At 41.6% G+C, this 19,822-nt stretch overlaps 1 protein-coding gene across 1 annotated transcript in view; it reads right to left on the reverse strand.

The window, feature by feature from the left end:
* Positions 1-19,822, reverse strand: part of CDH12 (cadherin 12) — a gene marked incomplete at its 3' end in the record, with an annotated part of 240,956 nt that overhangs the window by 186,345 nt on the left and 34,789 nt on the right. The gene's annotated exons all lie outside the window — the stretch shown is intronic.

Raw genomic sequence — 19,822 nt, forward strand, 5'->3', positions numbered from 1 at the left:
CCTCAGACCTCACAATCTCACTACACCAAACACATATCTTACAGGGTATTTACCCATAAAGTATCTAGAGAAATTATAATAATTGCAAGATGTATGTACAGGTAATATTTTTAGGAATAAAATAAAATTAGTCACTAATGGATAACGAGCCTCAGTGATGGCCCTTTTGGGCAGGGAGAAGTTGCCCCCATGCCCTATTTAGCCAGTGACGCAATGCAAAGCTCAATTGTTTAGCCTTGTGCGATACTAGGACTTTGCCTCTGGCGGTTTCCCAATAAATGACAAACAATCAAAATCACTTGCAGGTAAAAATGGAACTTTAGAACAAGAGAGAGATTCACCCTGTCTGTGACTGTAAACAAAAAGACTGTTTTCAGTATAACACAGGGAGGGAGAAGCACTGGTGAGCCATTTGCTGAGGAAGCCCCTTGTGGAGCATGGTGGGGGGGAGCGCATGGATGTTGGTATTCTTGTTCCTGTGAAACCAGCCAGCTCTGCAACAGACTGAATGGGGGGGGAGGGGGGGGAGAGACCCTACTTTATTAGCTGGGAAAGAAACTATTGATACATGTAGATCCAGGTGTTTGTTTGTTTTTTTGTTTTGTCTTGTAACCATTTATTTCCATCATGTGCTCTCATTTCTAGTTAAATCTGTCCCCTTTCTTTAAAAAACAACAATCCTACTTTTGTTTTATTGCAAGTGCTCAAATGTGCTGGTGATTTACAGAAGCGATGGTTTAATGTGAAACTGGTAAAACCACCTCAACGAGCAACGGTTGCTATGGTGGCGGGAGAAGTTTCCTGCCGACATAGCTCTGTGCACACTACCACTTATGCCGGTGAAACTTATGTTGCACGGGGGGGGAGGGGGTGTTTTTCACACCCCTGAACAACATAAGTTTTGCCAGCATAAGTGGTAGTGTAGACATGGCCTAAGTGATTTTCCCCACAGAGCCCTGGTCTACAATACAAAATTACTTCGGTATAACCACAAGCGCCAACTTTTGTTGGCATTGGTGGGAGCTCGCGCCCCGCCCCGACTCTGCCCCCTCCCTGCCCCTATAGGATCCCTCCCCAAATCCTCACCCTGGCCCCGCCTCTTCCCCAAGCGCACTGCGTTCCTCCTCCTCCCCCCTCCCTCCCAGGCTTGCCACGCAAAATAGCTGTTTAGTGGCACAATTGCTGGGAGGGAGTGGGGAGAAGCAGGACACGGTGGCCCGCTCAGGGGAGGAGGTGAAGCGGAGGCAGAGGTGAGCTGGGGAGGGGGGTGGGGTGGGGAGCACCCACGGAGTCGACACTCATGGGTATAACTACATCTCTCAGAGATGCGAATAATCCAGACCCCTGGTGATGTAGTTATATTTACCTAACTGCCGGTGTGGATGGCGCTATGTTGGTGGGAGAGCTTCTCCCACTGACATAGCTACTGCCTCTCACGGAGGAGGAGTTATTCAGCCGACGGCAGATTTCTCTCCTATCGACTTAGAGCATCTTCACTACAAGTGCTACAGCAGTGCAGCTGCATCCATGCAATTGTGCCACTGTAAATCTGTAGTATAGACCTGCCCTCAGAGGGAAAACTGAGGCTGGAACTCAGTAGTTTCTGCCTCACAGTTCCACACATCTGCCAGCCCGTTGGAATGGCAATTGTTTATTCTTAATGGGATAAAAACCCAAACTGCAAGATTTCTGGCTCAAGGACCATCTTTTTTTTTATTTGTTTGAATAGTGTCTAATAGAATAGGGCTTTAATCCCTGTTTGTGGGGACAGGAACTACCACAATAGTAACAATAAATAATATCATCAGGTTTCTTTTGTACATGCTGATATCGGTTTCACACTCATATTTAAGATGAAGCTAGAAAACTTTAATGGATGCCCAAAGTTATGTCACAGTAGTCTGAACTCCCTGGTTTGCCATAGACTTAAACAAGGGGTGACATTTTAGATGCTACTAGTCCCATCTAATAAGGTGTAAGCAGATCTGCTGTAATGGACATAGCCTGGAAACGACCTTTCAAGATGCTTCAGAGTGAATTTCCTTAAACCGTGCAGTCAGTCATAGGCTTTATTTATATTATGCATTGTAGAAGGCAAAACACAATAGAGAAAACATGGAAAGTGAAAGTAAATTATACCAAAAATGCATTACTGAGAACTAGCTAAATGGTCTCAGTAATGGGGCAAGAAGCTGAGTTACAAAGGAAGCGGTAAAGACATTTATTAACATTTATAGCCCATTCTTCTCTTGAAATTGAATCTAGGTCCTTGTGACTCAGGAGGAGGTCGTGGTTTGTGGGATAGAAAGAGCACTCACACAGACAGATTCCCCTTCCTAAGCTTTTTTAGCCCATCCCTGCTCCTCTCTGAGGTAATGGGTATCTGACCCTGCATCTAGCTACCCTATAGGTGGGGTTTAAATTACCTCACCACTTTAGCATAGTGTGTTCCTCCCATTGTGTGCTAGGTATAAAAAAATTATTAAAGCTAATGTTAAAAAAATTACGTAATACATAGGTTGAGAAAAGTGTTTGTACCTCTGGGTATAGGGCTTAGATTATCCACAAACACAGAGTTTGTTTTAAAAAGTCATATGATACATAGAGTACATAATCAGCAATAACCCAAATTTAGGTGAATAAATTTAACAATACTGTTTAGATATTTGATTCAAAGGCAGCTTATCCACCCGCTGCTGAGAATCAAACATCCCCTTTGTTTGTGAAATGAAAAGATAATGGCTGCAGCCCTGAGATAATTAATGTCTCTCTCTTCATCACTTAAATTAAAGTGGTTAGTGCCCATGCATCCTGCTGCACCATTATACTTTGGTCAGTTAAAGCTGCTTTCAAATGTAAGTTTAAAGGCATTTGAGTAGTACGAGAAGAGAAAACCAAAATGAAAATGAATAAAACAGAAAAATCTTAATATGGCACAGAGAATTGCAACACTTTCTGCATGTATGTTACTGAAATTAAGATATGTTTTTTGTATCTGTATCATGTGATCTGAGCTGTTCTAGTAGCTATGACGAAAGAGGGAATGACACAAGCCAAATATTTGTGTTTTGGAAACAGGAATTTGCAAACAGGGAGAGCCACACCAACCATAATTTCTCTTCCCCTCTGGCTTTGGATCAGGGATGGCAGACTGTGATTCCTATTTGCCAGTTGGAGAATCCATGACAGGCTAATAATGAACCAGACATCACTGTACATGGTAGCTATGAGTCTCCATTCTACCAGAGAGGAATGAAAAATTGCTGTGCTTAAAAGTGGCCATGGGAGAAAAATATAAAGAATATGGAGTGGGGAAAAAAGAAAATAAAGGTTTCTGAGAGAATGGTTGAGTGAAAAGAAGCTTAAATTGGAAGAGAAGCACAACTGCAAATTAATGTGGTTTGTTCAGACACAATAGGCCTTGCAAGTGTTATATTTTGCAGCATTACAAGTTCAGTTGTCAAAAATATGTTCACTGCATTCCATACTAGCAATGGGCTAGATCACCAGTCAGTGTAGCACCATTACTTTCAATAGAGTGATGCTGTTATACACTAGCTGAGGACCTGGCCCATTATATTTATTTCATCAAGCTGTTTTGTCCTTTGATTTTGCTGATGAAATCCATCATTGGACAATAGGCAGACCTGGCACTTACTTGTAGTCTATTTTGAGCTATACAAATTATGGGGTGATTTGCAGATATACAGTGTCTCCCTAAATATGATAAATCATTACTAATCTCAAATGAACCAAGTTCTCCAGCAGAAAAAGAGAGAGTACATTAACCACCTGCATCACCTAGCCTTAATCCCACTGAGTTCCAAATTCACTTAGATTTCAAATAAGAAGCTATTTAAAAAAATAAACAAACAGTTGTGTAGGTGATGGAACTATAGACCTGCATCCAGACAGCTGTTTGCTATTGGTGGTGGTGTTATTGTTGATGTTCCCCACTTCAGCTCAGATGGTGCGTGAAAATCAGATGCCAAGAGAGCGAGAGAGAAGACTAGGATCTGCTGGGTGTGCACAAGAGTACAGGCTGATCTTGACTTTCATTGCTTTAAACTTTACAGAAAGCAGTTTAGTCTACAGAATAAGTGCTTGCTATTCTGTATCTGATTTATATGTTGCAAAGTGTACTGCACTGAAAGAAAAGACATTTATCCTCGTCTAGTCCGAGTTGAAAAGTGCACATAAAAATTTGAGAGAGCGCTTTTTCTATCACTGTGTCCAACAGTAATTTTGTTTCATTCCATTTTTTTCTTGTGGCTTTTATTTATTTTCTATTTTCTATTTCTTGCTTTTCTGCTCTTTGAGCAAAGCTAAAGGGAAAGAGAATAGACCCCTCCCCCCAAATCTTAACTCAGAGCATCAGCTTTGTTTAAATATTGGAGTGAACTGAATTTACTGTACAGTAACTACAAATTATTGCATCCATGTCAATTTCCTTTGCTATCGTGTTTTCTTTGTAATTCTTGAGTATTAAAAAAGCCATGAAGCTTTGAATACATGAAGGATTCATTCCCAGCATTATTCAAATTAGCTCTCTTGCTCTCTGTATCCCAGTAACATAGAGATAATTTTTAATGTCATATCATTGTTTAGGCAAAGCTTTACCATATGTAAAAATAAAGATTTCTTACAGCAAACACTGTTAGTGCAGAAAATCATGAATATTTCTCTGTATGACAGCAAATAAAGACAATGATTAATAAAAGGAACTCTAGAATCTCTCACTTATCATGACACACATATCATACCATCATCTACTGATATATGCAACAAAAGGACATGTACCATTGAGAAGCTGGGTGTTAAAAATATCAGCTGTATATGATTGTTATCATGGAGATACTTGTTAAGTACCTTTGCTAAATGTACTTGGAAATTAATAGATTATCCTTAGTCAATTCATTATTTTATAATAAACTCCAATAAAGAGAGTGAATGTCTTCCATAGAGGATTTGCCAAAAGAGATCAGGATTTGCTTCATCCACTCTAGCATCCGATCTTAGGCTGCTATCTTGTAGCTAATACTCTGCTTCAGAGGCGGTGAAAATCACCATAATACACAGTCACCTAAGTAAGGCATATGTACATTGAGTTTATCTGGGAGAAATTCTTTTTCTGGGCCCCACAGGCATGAGCTTATGACTTTAAAAATGAGATAAGATTACTGCTATCTTAGCAATAAATTTAATGGGTGGTCATACAATTGCTCACTCCCTTTGAAAATAAAGTCATGGTATTTGACTTCATGTGAACTGTGAATTCACAGGTTTATTATGCACCATACAGTCACCCGATTGAATTAATTGCTGAAGGAGATCAAGTTCTTCTACAATATCTCCTAGCTTCAGTAGAACATTGTCAGGGCTTGACTGATGAAAAAAGTCTCTGGCTGCTGCCTCTGTTAATGAATTTGTGCTATCCTTCTAATGAAGGAATCTCCACTTTAGGAGGGTCAGGATTCTGTCTTTGGTATTCCATATCATTTAACCCCACGTGAATACATATCCTGGGTTATACCTTATGTGATTGCCACCAAACAAGCAACATGAATACCTGTAAGCAAGCTCAGTCGCTAAGAACCTAATGCAGGAGCAAGCTCTTCTTTTGCAAAATGCAAGCTGTTTAACTTTTATAAATACCTTTTATGCCCCTACTGGAAAACAGTTACATGTTTCTACATATCCAGTGGTTTTTGACAAGACTGAACTTTAAAAGAGCAAGAACAATCATAACATCTGAGAAAAAAGTAGATGTGCTGGAGTATAGGAACTTAAGAACACACAGCTGGCATCTGATGACTCTCTCAGGAACACCAACATACTAGGTCCCAGTAAAGCACATGCTGAAGTCTCGCTGACTTGAGTAAAATAAGTACATGCTTCGGTGTTTTACTGAACAGGGATGGAATTCAGCATTTCTTAAAGTTAAACGAGTGTTTAAGTACTTTGCTGAATGAGGTCCTTACTGCTTCAGAAACTTAACAAATGTGTTACAGCCTTACGAAGTCCATACCTGTTCTCAGACAATTTCATTATTCAGCATGTTAATTATTCCCACACACTTTATGGGGCATATTACACTGGAAAGTGCATAAAACTTCAGCAAGTGTGTCAGCCCTTATACTTCATAAGGTGCACAGGAGTCGTGGCACAATTGGCAAATAGTCTTCAGGTAGTAATGTGGATTACCAGTGTTTGGTCCTTGGAGATGTTCTCTTGCTCCATTCATGACATCCGAATAGCTTATATTAATCCTCTCAGAAAGTCAACACAACTTTGAAAGGACCAGTGCACATTTCCTTAGGTAGGCAAAAGGCCAAATTCACTTCATAAAGGGCAAAGGAACTCTGATACAGATGCTGAATAATTAAGTTGCTCATACACTCCTACACATTTTGTAAGGTGTACAAGGCCTGTTATGCTCTTGCCAAGATTATATGTAGTTTACAAAATGCGCAGGAGCTGCAAAATGGATGCTGAATAATTAAGTTCCCCATGGATTTGTGAGCCTACTGAATTCAGTAACAGTTCTGAAAAGAAAAAGAAAAGAAAAGAAACCTCTAAAAGCAGGGGGGAAAAACAAACACCTAAATCAGACTCCAAACTAACAGATGCAGCCTCTGTTATACTCTGATATGCAAGGTTATATTAGCCAAGTTCATAAGGTTATCTAAGGGTACAGACAAAAATTCCTATAGCAGACTAACTCTTTTGATGCTATATTACAGTGCAGGTTTGGGCTGCAAAACAGTATGTTAGGTGTATACTCTTCATCGTTAACCTTCGCATGTGAGCGCCGACCTCCTCTTTATACAGCCCATGCCTAAATCTTCTCAGTCTTTGCCACTTGTTGCTAGTTTCATTTTTTATTACTGTAAGCAGAGTCAGAATGGGCTCTACTCTGACATCTAGTGGTGAGCTGTGGAAAAGGATTCCAGGAGCTGATCTCGTTTGCATGGGCACACCCACCCTGCCTAGCATGATGAGACTACTTGCCCAAATGGTCACTTTGGCTGCTGTGGGATCCCCAGTCTCTTTGTTATTGGGGCAGGAGTGATAAAGTGCTGTTATCCTGGTTATGTGAATCAAGGACAGTAGAACTGTACTTGGCATTTTATGACGGAGGGACTCATTCGCTAGGCAAAGGACATGGGTTCCAAAGTCCAGTGAATTGAGAGAGGTTGGGGATAAGTATTTGTATCTGGTAGTATTGGCCCTGAAACACCACTTTGACCTTTTCTCTTTCCCTCTCTCCATTGTGTAATAACAGAGCTATTTTTGATTCCATTAGGAGTCTTGTTACAATGCTGCAAAGCTGAAATCACTGATACCTAGGTCTAAGCATTAGACTTACTTTGGGCTATTGGTGCACCAGCACTGAGGCTTCCCTACTACCAGCTGAAATCATTAAAGAGCTGAAGTTACTGCGAGTTCTGTTAAGTGTGGGGGGAGGGGACCTGAAGGCATACTGGTGAGTGGCTAGCGGGGTGGCTGGTGGGGAGGAGTGGCTCCTGGTGAAGACTGCAGCAGAAGCCCACAGAGAGGTGTGGCAATCGGCCATCAACAAGAGCAGGGGAGCATGTAAGCTGCCCCCATACCTCCCCACCTTCCGCCCAGGCTGGGAGGCAAACTCTGCAGAGGAACTTCTGAACTCTGGGGGGACTGCTCTGACTAAGGACAGAAACTGTGGTAGGGGTGACTTTTGGGTTACTGGACTTAAGACCCTGAGGGGAAAAGGACACTGCCAAACTTCCTTGGGGGTGCGTCTTTTGCTCATGGTTTGTGTTATGAATCCTGTTTGTGGTGTTTCCCCAACATAATGCCGCATTGTTTCCCTCCTTTACTAAAAGGCTTTTGCTACACTCAGACTCTGTGCTTGTGACAGGGGAAGTATTGCCTCTTAGAGGCACCCAGGGAGGTGGTATATAATTGTCCCAAGTCACTGGGTGGGGGCTTGAGCCGGTTTTGCATTGTGTTACTGAAACAGAACCCCTAGATATTGAACCCAGCCCTTGTTGCTGCCAGCTCTGATGGGCAGAAGGGTTACATTATACAATTCCTCCTGCAGGATCCTCCTTCCCTCTCCCCTTTAATTACTCTCTCTCTCTCTCTCTGTTACTTACTTACTTACTTTTACTTTCCTCCTTGCTCTATATCTCCATTCTCCCACTTCTTTAATAAGCTGTGGAACCACGCCAGTCCAAGTAACCAAAGCAACATAACTGAAGCTTAGTGATGAAAATATAGAATGGTGGCTTGTGTAGAGGCATGAAAATAGTTAGCTGTGTAAGTTAAGGCATGGGGAAATTAATGGTTGTGTAATGTCTGGTAAAATGATGGCTATGTGAGCGATGGCCATTGCAGAATTCGGAAATATAGATAGTCTTGATACCAACACCTCTGAAAATTTCCAGTTTGGATCCAAATCTATCCTCTCTGTTTAAAGATCTATATCGTGTACATATTTGTATTAGCAAAAATCACTAATATCATGGACCGAACAGAGACACTGGATTTATGACTTATTACAACAATCTGTAAGCCACTTAAGCCAAACACACACACACACTCAGCCTTCCCCCCCCCCCCCCCGCTTTCCCCCCTATGACGGGAGAGGTATTAACAGGTCATTTAATCTTTTCCTTGAATGGTACCTTGAATTATGTGTTAAGGGAAATTAATGATGACTATACAGATAGTAAGCACAAGAGAGTTTGTTTACTTAGATTGTAAGCTCTTTGGGCCAGGGTCTGTCTTTTTGTTTTATGTTTGTAGCGTGTCTGGCACAGCGGGGTCCTGGTTCATGACTGTGGCTCCCAGGTGCTATGATAATACAAATAACAAATAATAAAATAACACCAAAAAATAACCAGCATTAATAAAATGTGTGAAATCAGCAAACTATGCATTGATCATCACCGTGGCCATTTTGTTTTGGTGTCATATACCTTTAGCTGCTTTTCCTGGTGTGTGTGTGTATATAATTATTACATTTTATTATTATACAGGAAGATTGATTCGTCTATTCAAAGATTTATAAAAATAAACAGCACATATGAAGCATTTAAACAGTCATTTAAAGTAAAGATTATGATACTTTACATATGCTATCCAATAAAGTTTCTGATGCTATTAGCATTAGACAGGAATTAAACAACAGGAATTAAACATCTAACCCATTCCTAATTATTTCTGTTTGACAAACAAAGCTGAAGGTTATTTATATTTAAATTAAACCACCAATTATCCAATTAAACAAAACATTATCTCCTCCTGTCACAAAGGTTTAATTTAAGTACACCAATTCATCCCCAATTTTTCCATTAAGGACTGCAGCTGCCTTTTAATAACAGTATTGATTTAAAAAAAAAAAGACATTAGGGAAGAGACAGCACTATACCTGATCTGACCTGGCCCTGATACTGCACAGGTATCAGCTATCATGGACCTTTATGGGCCCAGGAACCCATTGTGGAGTCTCATTGACTTCAGCGTTAGAGCCTGTTTTTTTCCATAATCACAAGTGTGTTACATTCTGGTGCATTATCGAGCATGCAGCAATAATTCATGTCATAGCACAGGGATCGGCAACCTTTGGCACGCGGCACGCCTGGTGGGCTGGACCGGTTTGTTTACCTGCCGCGTCTGCAGGTTCGGCCGATCACGGCTCCCACTGGCCGTGGTTCGCTGCTCCAGGCAAATGGAGGCGGCGGGAAGTGGCGGCCAGCACATCCTTCGTCCCGCGCTGCTTCCCGCAGCCCCCATTCGCCTGGAGCGATGAACTGCGGCCAGTGGGAGCCGCGATCGGCCGAACCTGTGGACACGGCAGGTAAACAAACCGGCCCGGCCCGCCAGGGTGCTTATCCTGGTGAGCTGCGTGCCAAAGGTTGCCGATCCCTGCCATACTATAAAATACATATTTTACTTGTTCTACATAAATCAAGATTGGATGTTTTTCTAAAAGCTCTGCTCTAGGAATTATTTTGAGGAAGTTCTATGGCCTGTGTTATGCAGGAGGTCACACTAGATGATCACAGTGGTCCCTTCTGGCTTTAGAATCTATGAAAACATGATTACCCACAGACATGAAAAATGTACCTCTAAATGAAAAAATGCAGCATTAGTAACACATATAAAAAGTAAAAACAAACAAACAAACAAACACCCACCCAAACTCTAGTCAAGAATTACTTGGTTTTGTAGCTAGATTTCCTCATTTATTTAAAATTGGAACACACACACATTTTTATATGCATACATACACAGACAGAGAGAGAGACAGACAGATCTGGCCTTATTTCTTACTAATCCTATTTTAATACAGTATGCAATTACTTCTGGTGGTAAATTATTTTTACTGGATTCAAGTAATACAACTGTGACACATTTATTTATTGCTTGGTTTACCTGAATCCATACCAACATTCATTTCTAGTTGAAAAAATAAGATTTGCTAGGGTTCTTTCATCTCAGCTCAAATCCAATACATGTGAGTAGTGATAGAGAGATTTGACCATCTGATGGAGTGGTTGGTAATTAACATGAAAATGAGTGTGGTCGTCTTACCAACCCAAGTGTTCAAAAATCATGTGATAGGCTTACAATTCATATGACTTCAAAAATAATAAGCTTTAGATTCTTTTTGTCATCTTGGTTTTCAGTCTTTTGAGTTCATGGTCCCAAGATTTCCTCTGCAGCTGTAAAGGCTAGAAATTTCGTTATAGTTTTTTATAATTAAAGCCAGCAGTCCCATAACTGAATCTCATGACTCCAGGAACTGAGTCTTTAAGAAAAAGCACACCAAAGATCTCAAGAGTTCGCAATACTGCCACAGTCTATTTCTGGTTAGTCAGGTGGCAAGCTGTGCTTATTGATCCTAACTAAGATTTGTGTACTTTTGTCATTCCCATCTCCCCCCTGCTGTCACCCTGACTCCCTTTGTTTTTCTCATCCACCTCTTATGTTTTGTCTTTCAGAATGTAAGTGTTTTGGAACAGGGATTGATTTTCTATATGTTTGTACAGCACTTACCCCAATGGGGTCCTGACATAGTCAAGGCCTCTAGGCACAACGACAATATAAATATTTAATAACAACAATACATTTCAATGGAAAATTCCAATATGGTTTGCTAGTCACTAATATACCATATATACTTGATCATAAGCCGGTTCGTTTATAAGCCGACCCCCCCAAGGTGAATAAGTAAAAATGGAATTTTTTTATAGCCCATTCATAAGCCGACCCTATAATTCAGGAGTCAGCAAACTTTGGCTCCTGGGCCATCAGGATAAGCTGCTGGTGGGCCGAGATGGTTTGTTTACCTCCAGCATCCGCAGACACAGAGGTAAACCTAAGTAAACAAAGTGTCCCGGCGCGCCAGCTGGTTAACCTGATGGGCTAGGACAGCAACTGGTGGGGAAATTTTTTGGGGGGGAGAAGCTGGGAGTCAGGGGAGTAACCCCTGTGACAACCCCCCACATGACCCTACCCCTAGCCCAGGACCCCAACACTCTCCCCATCCCATCCCTTCCCACCTTATCTGGGGAGGGCCACAGAGGATGTCTCTGTCCTGGCTGGAGCTGCCCTGGCAGGCTGGGCGGCGCGGCGGCTGCCTGCTCAGGCAAGCCACACCGGGTGGCGTGGCCGCAGCATGTTCCAGCAGGCTGGGCCGGGCGGCATGGCCACAGCCTGCTCTGAGAGGCGGGGCTGAGCGGCACGGCTGCAGCCTGCCAGCTCCGGAGCTGCAGCTGCTTCGGAGGCTGGAGGGAAAGCAGCGTGGCCAGAAGCGGAGAGAATCTGGCCCCGCCTCTTCCCTTCTGTCTCTGCTGGCTGTGCTGCCTCTCCTTGCTCCCTCTGTTTGGGGGAGGGGCTGTGTCCCACCTCTCCCTCTCTATACCCATTCATAAGCCGACCCCCTTCTCTGGTGCTTCCCTTTTTTACTAAAAAAATTCGGCTTATGAACAAGTATATACGGTAAGCACCAATTCAGGAAACACCTCTGTTGAGGACAGCACTTGGCCACATGCTTATTTTTCAGCAAACACTAAAAGGTAAGAATATAATTAAGTGTTGTCCTGCATATGGATGGACTTACACATGTTTCAATGCTTTCCTGAATCAGAGCCACAATGACTGCACTATAATATGTGTAATGCAATATTCATTGTAAGATGCAGCTGCAAGTGGAAGACTATTGTACGTGTTTAGCAACATCATCATGTCAGCACAAACCTAATTTATTTGAAAATCTTTACAGTCAGACAAGATAACTTTACAAATAGATTTGTTCCCTACAAGATAAGGCACCTTTACTAGCTCTGCAGTTTTACTTGCTAAATTTAACTATCTTGAGATAAAAGAGGAGGCAGCACCATGTGGGCTTCTGATCGCAACAGTGTAATTCCACTGACTTCAGTGAATCAATGTACATTTCTGTACAGTTTCCAAGAACTCACTTTTAAACCTGGGGTTGGTTTTAAATGACAAACATGAAACACTCCCAAAACCTATTTTTGTTTTGTTTTAATTTTTGCCACCTGGCCAGGTGCAATCTGACCTAGGCTGTTTGCTGCTGATGCTGTACAAATAACTATTCAGCAACTCAAGCTTTCAGTGCTGGCTTACAGCCATCTTAAAAAGGGTCTGATACCACTGAAGTCAGTGGGAAATGGCAGGTGCTTATCTCTTCTCAAGGCCATTGTGCATTCACTACAACCACCAAAAGAAAAGAGATACTTGAACTCCCACTGCCCCCCCTCCCCAACAGTTTAAATATCCACTCTGTTAACTAGTTTGCTTTTGATGATCTCAGCAGAACATCCAGCATTTGTGCTCATCTTACAATGATCTCCCTGACTTCTCCACATAGGGATGTAATGGCAGTAATTTACACAGGGGCTACTAATTTCATTGTATTAATGAGTTTCATATTTAGTTTAAAAAAAACCCTCTCTTTTTATTCATTAATATGAAATAGCCACCAAAATTAACAGTCAGCTACACAAAAGTGGATCCAGTGACCTAATACAGAATTTAGGTAAAGCATGCTGTGGAGCACATGGGGCCTTGTCCAAAATTCTCACTGGCATGGGTCTGCAATTTATGATACACTGACTGCCTTGTGGCTGAAAAGTCAGGACCAGATCCTCACCTTGTATAAATCAGTATTTTCATTGACAGCAGACTATTTGATTTACACCCATGGAGGATCAGGCCTCATTCAGCTCTGTCATAGTATTTAGCCAGATTTCAAGTGGGTAGGGAAGAACTCAACTCTGATGGTTGAAGCTGAGGAATAGAGGAAGGGCTACTGTACTCAAAAGAGGCTTGTGGGGGTGAGGGAAGTCACAGTTGTGACCAGAAAATATCACCCTACAAATAATTTTTATTTCTTCTTTGAAAAAAGTGGATGTAATAAATCGGAACTTAAAACCGAATTCCATATTTATGTTGTTGGCTATGGCCCGGGTCTACAGAAAACCAGTTGACCTTGCTATAATTAAAATGGCAAGTGTAGAGCTGCAGTACAATTATTTATTTAGTAATAATGTGCTTAGTTCTTACCTTATTGTAACAGAATTCACTGTATGAATATCAGAAAAGAACTGCACCTTTTTGTGTCCCAAATACTAGCAATATATATAATTTTACAGCATGCTCCCCACTGTAACACATACATAAATTAGGAACAGACATGAAAATATTATGTATGTTCCATGAGTAAATATAATAGAAACATATACGTGCTACTTCCAAAGCTCTCATATGAAACTTATTAAATCTTTAATGAAAACTTAAAATACACATGTTTAGAAGACAGTCTATGACTTCGATTGATTGACATTTATGATGATTTTCTTTGTGAAAAGAGATTGCAATTGCTCATGAAGATAGGAACAAGGAGGAATGCAATAGTGTAAGTTGCTACTGAAATTAAATTGCTGGCCAAGTTAGGTTTCTTTACTGTAAAATGATGTCTTTTTGATCATGTACTGAAATTACAAAATCTGATTTCTTTCAAGGATGTGTGAAGGTGACCTATTTTCTGCAGAATGATATTGTATGGATGCCTTAAGCTATAAGGTATAAAATCATGTCAATGTGCGTTCTTTTCCTCATTCCTCATCAATTAACTATGTAGGTTTTACAAAGGAAATATCATTAACAACAATGGGCACATACATGAATTTCAAATTATGTAAAATTATAGTTTATGTGTGAGATTTCGCACATCATCTCATAATGGGTCATGATCATAAACAATTATTTCCATTAGATTTAACTGCTTAGGCCACCTGTAAAAGTTGCCCAATGCTGTAGCCTTTCCTTTCTCATATGAATTGTACTGCTGACTTCAGTAGGAATACTTCTGTTAAGGCTGCAGGATTAGGCCACTAAAATATGCTGCAAATATTAGTTTGGAATAACAGCATGGTTTCTACTTGTGTCCAGTGTAAGAAATATTGACAAATAATAAGAAATTCAGCTGAGAAAGTAATATTCATGAGACCTACAGTCTGACCTAGAATTTTTTTACCTCTACAAACATAAAATAGAAAAATATGAAATGTTAATGATCACATGTAAGCCAAGGAAGAACTGCGATTATTATTACAACCGAGGGGTGAAAATTCTTTAATGGACCAAATTATGAGTCCTAAGAGAGAAAGGATAGTCCAGTGGTTAGGGAACTAGCCTAGAGGAAGACCCAGGTTCAATTCACTGCTCTGCCACAGACTTCCTGTGTGGACTCGAGTCAGCTGACCAATGTTAGGGAACCCTGGGTTTGAGCATCTACATTGTATTTTAACCATATGTCAAGACTTTTCTAACCTGTGCTCAGACCTAGGGCTCTGGTGTACATACTGCAGTGTGCTGACCCGAGTCAAACTAACCATACCGCAGAGTCCCTAGTTCCTGCCCTGCTCTCTGACAGTGTGCTTACAGACCGGTGACCAGAAGAAAATGGGTTAACAATGACCTGAGTTGCTGCCATTTGCCGGGGTAGGGAGGGGGCGAGTGAGAGGTGGCTTTCATTTTCAATAGAGTGTATTGCAGATTGTTGGGATAGAGAGGACTAAGGAAGTTGTACTATGGAATTATGGGATACTTTTGGCTGATTCCCACACCCAAGTCAAGTGGGGCTTCATATATGTTGCAGAGCAATAGAATTTGGTCCCTGGGTCCTGGATTAACTTGAGTTTGGACCCTCCAGCCCTGCAGGGTCCTGAGACCCTGGATCGGAGCATCGTGTTAGCGCAATTGCAGTATAGATGCAAGGGGCATTAGGCTTGAGTCTGGGCTCAAGCACAGGCTTACATTGCAGTGTAGGAATACCCTTAGCCTCTCTGTGCCTTAGTTTTCCATCTGTTAAAAGGGGGAAATAATACTTCCTTCCCATGTGTGTCGTGAGAATAAATATGTCAAAGACTGTGAAGGCTTTGAGATCTACTGATGAAAAAGCACTATATAAGAGCTAGGTGGTATTACATAGATATAGATTAAAGCAGTAAAGGTAAATAAATGACCTGAAATTCAGGGCTTGCACCCTTGTAGCTATGTAGGTGTCTGAAGAGAAATGATGTTACAACACCTTCCAGGGGTGCACAGATTTGTGAAGCACTTCAGCCCTACCTCCCCTTAGTATGAAGCAGTCTTGTTTATGCCTGCTGTAGCTCAGCTCTCTGAAACCAACACCATCTGGCCACACAAACACTGTCTTCCAGGCCTCTGCACACCTCACTCTCTACGTTCAGCTTAGTAACAGGCATACCAGCCACCGAGTCCCCAAAGCATTCCCTCGGGAGGATCCAGCCCTGTCACTGGACACTCACAGAAATTACCAGGTAAGCTGTCATTGATGAAAGAGTGTACTCACAGTTTGACTAGTACAATTTAGGACAGATCCTTTTTATAACAAGACAGCACTGGAATCTATTTATAGTGAAAATGAACGTAAGTTTATTAACAAGGATAAGATTGAAGAGTTAGTGAGCAAGGATAACAATAACAATAAAAGTATCAGAGGGGTAGCCATGTTAGTCTGGATCTTTAAAAAGCAACAAAGAGTTCTGTGGCACCTTATAGACTAACAGATGTATTGGAGCATAAGCTTTCGTGGGTGAATACCCACAAGAAAACTTATAACATGCAATCCTAAATCTACACTTACCAATAGTTATCTTTCCTATTTAATAAAGTATATTTTCTCTCAAGGATTCAGCCTTTGACAGAGCCACTGGTTTTCAGGCACAACCAAGATCCATGTTTTCATGAATACCCCAAGCCCTTCAAGGGGTTTCCTCTGTAAATGGATGACAAAATGTTTTTTGCATCTCCTTATATTTTCCAATAATCATTGTTTTCTCCTCCCAAAACAGATTGACCCCTGTGGTTCTCTTCCTGGGTGTTGGCTTCAAGGTGTCTTCTCATACTCCTGTTTGTTTCACTTCGGCGGCAGATCCGGGGGTGGAAGGACCACCCGCCGCGGGTCTTCGGGGCACTTCGGCGGCGGGTCCCGGAGCGGAAGGATCCCCCACCGCCGAATTGCCGCTGAAGACCTGGAGCGGAAGAAGCTCCGGGGGCCCAGGCCCCACGAGAGTTTTCCGGGCCCCCCGGAGCGAGTGAAGGACCCTGCTCCAGGGGCCCCGAAAAACTCTCGTGGGGGCCTGGGGCAAATTGCCCCACTTGCCCCCCCTTCCGGGAGGCCCTGGATTCCATTGTGTTGGCTTTGCAATGCTTAATTTACAACAGGGATAGGTGAATAGACATGCTTTGTCTGGCAGAAAACCTGATTGTGAGCTCTGCCTTGTTACAGACCTTAAAGCACAGTTTCAGTATGTACATGTAACGCCGACAGACCCCGGTCATCGTGGGCAGGATCAAACGGGGGACCCCAGGAGCTTAGTGCATGAGCCTCTACCGCATGAATTAAAAGCCAACTGGCTGTTAGCTAAGGCTGTAGAGCAGACTCATTTTATCTCTCCCTTTAACTGGTCTCGCTACCACTAGATAGGACAGAACACCACACCCAGAAGGTGTGTGGGTTACATATAAACAATTCCTTATATAGTATTTCACAATTATATTAGCCACCAGTGTGTGTCTGGCTTTCATTTGATACCTTACCAGACACTTTTTGGATAAATAATATGAAAGCAGCATGTTGGGTACAGTGAGTTTGTCAGGCCTGAGAGGAGTTACTGTTACAGAACAGTGGGCCCTGTGCCAGTTGGCACTGAGGGAGTCTTAGGGTTCCAGATTTCATACTGTTGTGTGTGTACTGCACCTTTAAATGTGCAGGAGTCTCCCTGCCTCGGGTAGGGGGCCGTTTAAGGCAACTACATTTTGTGTTTCAGTTCAGATTAAGGAAAATGACAAAGAGATATATAGAGAAAAAATATAATGCCCGGGAGAGAGAGAGAGAGCGAGCGAGAACAAAGTGATCTGCTCTGTGCCATTCTGTATCTGAAGTGACAAACAAAATGGCAGCTGCCTCACAGCTACCACTGTGGTTGACAGGGAGACTTCTACATATTTAATGGTGTAGTACCCACAAAAAACATCATTTCCTTTTAATCTCTGAAGTCCCAGTTTCCCTTATGGTAAGTAGGGACACAAAGATTACTGGAGAGAATCCTCCTGCATTTCCACAAGTATACCTTTGTTGAAAACTGTGGCTTGCCTGACAGAATGCAAGCATGTTACTGTGACTATATTTCAGGGGAAAGTTCCAGCAGAATCTCCATGACAAAATATTCTTCCCATATTAACGTGAATGGGAGGCCCTGCTCCTACATCAAGGGAAGAAAAGATCCCTTTCACTTGAAGATGAGGAAAGAGACTTGCATATGCACTGTAATTGTGTGGTCCCTTGACTCCCTTTCAGTAAACACAGCTCTTGGCAGCATGCACTGAAACAGCATTGATTTAAGTCCACTGCATTTGTAGAAGTCAAAGATTTTAAAGGGATTATAAAAGCTTATGCTTAATTTGACATTGATTGAGACTAAGTAGCAAATAAATCTTTCACTGGTTTGTTTATTTATTTCACTTTGTTGTTAAAGTCTACTAAGATTGTATGGTGTTCTGGAGCAAAAGTCTTTTAATTTGGGCTGGTATAGATTAAGAGTCCTTGATTTTGATATTTGAATTATGTGAAGTTATGCAATTTTTTTTCTTTTTTTTTAATTTCTCTCTTCACTAATTACATTCCAAATAGATACAATATCTCTTTTCCTCCCATACCATTGAATTTAAAAAACAACAAGATATTATACAAATCATTCATTTTAAAGTGCTGTCATTTAAAGCATCTAATTTTTGTTGGATAATGATATATCAGAACATGTAGGGAACAATAGAACAGAAAAATTCTGCTTCAATCTGCCTGTCACAGTTTGACATGGCCTGGAACAGTAAATAATTTGACCAGGTCTCGTTCTTTTTGAACCAGGAACAAAATATCAGTTTATATTGGATCACAAAGTTGAAAAAATCATTTTACTGAATATAGTAATGAGAAATTGTCAAGTACTTTAATAAGGCCAAAATAGGATCTGCCATACAACAGCATAATCTGCTGTGGAATGTCCTCTGTATTCTAAATCTCTCTCACACTCTCTCTCAGCTTTTTAAATTCCAACTTGGTCAAAAAATTAAAAGCAAAATAGCCTGTCAGCCAAGGTCTGCTAGATCTTAACCCTGCATGGTGGTGTGAGGATAAAACCTGCCTTGTGCCTCTCTGTGTAGGATTAGACACAATTACAGCTCCTATGCTCCAGGAGGGCACAGTCCATATGACTCTAGAAGCCCTACTGGTGCTAGACTCTCCAGAGGGTGCAAAAATGGTCTTTGGTCTTAATCCCCCACCCTGATTTCCACAGGTAAGAAGAACTGACACTTTACATGATGAAGCTTTTCCTGTCTTCTGTCAAAGGGTGGAATAACAGCAGCACACTGTTGAGCTGTGAGAGTCATTGTGCCTAACTCCAAGAGTTCCCACTTAATAGCATGCTTCCACACAAACAGGCAATAGTCTTGCCTAAGCAAGCTTAGGCAATAGCCTAAAACACTGGGCTGTGACTCAGGGGATCTAGATCCAATTTCCCACCGTGTCAAAGATTTCACTGTGTGGCTCTGGGCAAGCTGCAGAATCTCTCTGTGCTTTGGCTTACACTCAACAAAATGGGGATAACGTTTCCTTTCTGCCACCCTTTGCCTATCTTGTCTAATTCAAGAAGAACTTTGCTTAAATATAATCAGAGAAAGATATGACACTCAAATCCCATAATAAATAGGGAGGCTTTTTTGGTTCCTTGGATGGTTGTTTAAAGCAGACTTCATTGTACCAGGGGCCTTGCAGTAGAAACAATAGACCACCGCTGTAGCACTTCAGTGTCAATACGACCTATGCCAATGGGAAGGGTTCTCCATCAGCATAGCTAATCCACCTTCCTGAGAGACAGTACCTAGGTCAACAGAAGAATTCTTCCTTTGACCCAGCACTGTCTACGCCAGGGGTTAGGTCAGCATAACTCCATCTCAGGAGTATGGATTTTTCACATGTCGGAGAGACGCAGTTATGCTGATGTAAGTTCCCAGTGTAGACCAACCCTAAGGTATCTCACTTATTATTTGCAATTACATCCTTCTTAACTGAGGCTTGTTCTGCACTAGAAAATTAGGTCAGTTTAACTACATTGGTCAGGGGTGTGAAAAATCCAGAGTTAAGCTAACCTAAGTCCCCATGTAGCCAGCATTAGGGCGATGGAAGAATTCTTCTGTCAACTTAGCTACTGCCTCT

The sequence above is a fragment of the Terrapene carolina genome, unplaced genomic scaffold (assembly GCF_002925995.2).
Source record: "Terrapene carolina triunguis isolate 2854851 unplaced genomic scaffold, T_m_triunguis-2.0 Scaffold48, whole genome shotgun sequence".
NCBI classification, from domain to species: Eukaryota; Metazoa; Chordata; order Testudines; family Emydidae; genus Terrapene; species Terrapene triunguis.